Source organism: Schistocerca gregaria, chromosome 5 (assembly GCF_023897955.1).
Source record: "Schistocerca gregaria isolate iqSchGreg1 chromosome 5, iqSchGreg1.2, whole genome shotgun sequence".
Lineage (NCBI taxonomy): Eukaryota > Metazoa > Arthropoda > Insecta > Orthoptera > Acrididae > Schistocerca > Schistocerca gregaria.
The window spans coordinates 612,317,961-612,319,563 of record NC_064924.1 but is presented as its reverse complement, the minus strand read 5'-3'; positions in this window follow the sequence as shown (position 1 = coordinate 612,319,563).

The following is a 1,603-nucleotide window of genomic DNA, read 5'->3' as shown; positions in this document are numbered from 1 at the left end:
GAAGTAAACAGCAACAGGTAGATGAAGCACTGGTGGCCATAACACGATTTTCAACTGCTTTCAATCGTCAAGGACACTGGTTTTCGACATTTTATTTCACTGTTGGACCCACAATACTCAATACCAAAACAAAAAATTTTGCGCCTCATGATTCGGGACCATTACCATAAACAGAAAGAGGCTGTAAACTTGGACGTCAAGGACTACTTGCGTTTCTTTAACAATCGATATTTGGACCTCACTCAATACTGAGGCTGTAAGAGGTCATTTCATTATCACTAATTGGTGCCTGAAAGCTTTAGCTCTCAAGACATTCCATTTCCTGGAAAAGCATAGTGCTAAATATTAGTGAGGAGTTAGATAACGTGATTTCAAAATGGAACATTGAAAACAAAGTTGTAAGCATCACAACTGACAATGCCAGTAACATGATGGCAGCCGTACAAATTATTCACGGTGACAACATAAATTTGCAACATGTGCCATGTTTAGCACACACCAATTTAGTTGAGAAAAGTTCTTTGAACAGCAACAGTGAGCTATGCATAATGCGGGAAAAGGCCAGAAAAATTGTTGGCTATTTTAAAACAAGTTGCAATGCTAATAAAAAAACTCCGTAAGATCCAGGATCTAATGAAAAAACCTGTTCATAAATTGATTCAGGAAACTTAAACCTGATGGAACAGTACATTATATGCTACAACATCTAGTGGAGCAAAAGGAATGCACTGCAGCCTGTTGAACTTTGTATTCAGGTGTAGAGAACCTCACAGTTGACGAGTGGTGAAGTTTGAGCGACTGTGTGTGTACAGTAGCCATTTGAAGTGGTAACAAGTGAAATCACAACTAAAAACTATACCTCTCTTTCGAAAGCTACTCCAATAATCCTAACCGTACAATGGGAAGTGGGCTACCACGACAGCAGAGGAGCTACAGCAACATCTGCACAACTCACTAGTAGCCCAGCTAGGTTTAATAGAAACAAAGTATGTGCCGTTGCCACAGTTCTCAACCCAAGATTCAAAACATTACCATTTACCAATCCCACTCATTCAAAACATGCCATTGCAAGCCTAATTGCAGAGTGCCCAAACGTGGTAGAGACCTTATGATCTACTCATTCGGCTGCTAACAACACTAGCCACGAGTACCATTTCTAACAAGCCGCCAGTAGTTCCTTATGCGCTTCTTTCGAAGAGGTTTCCAATAAAAATCTAATGAAAAGCAGTTGTGATAGCATAGACGATATTTGGAAGAATCATACCTACAACACAGATAATTCTTTAAACTACTGGAAAAAAATGAAGTTATCAAGGATAGCTGTTGTGGCAAAAAATCTTGCAGTACCTGCAACTTCTGTTCCCACTGAAAGAATATTTTCGAAAACAAAACTACTTATAAACAAAGAAGCAAACTAAAAGGCCAATTGGTTAATAAAATCATATTTCTAAACAAAAGTCTGCAGCAGTGCAGCAATGGGATGTGAAAATGCCTTCTGCTGGACAACTTGTTTCCTTTCTTCAATAAGTAAACGCATGTATGCAGTTTCTGTATATAAAAGGCTATATCACTATTACATTTAGCATGCATGCATACATGCAGA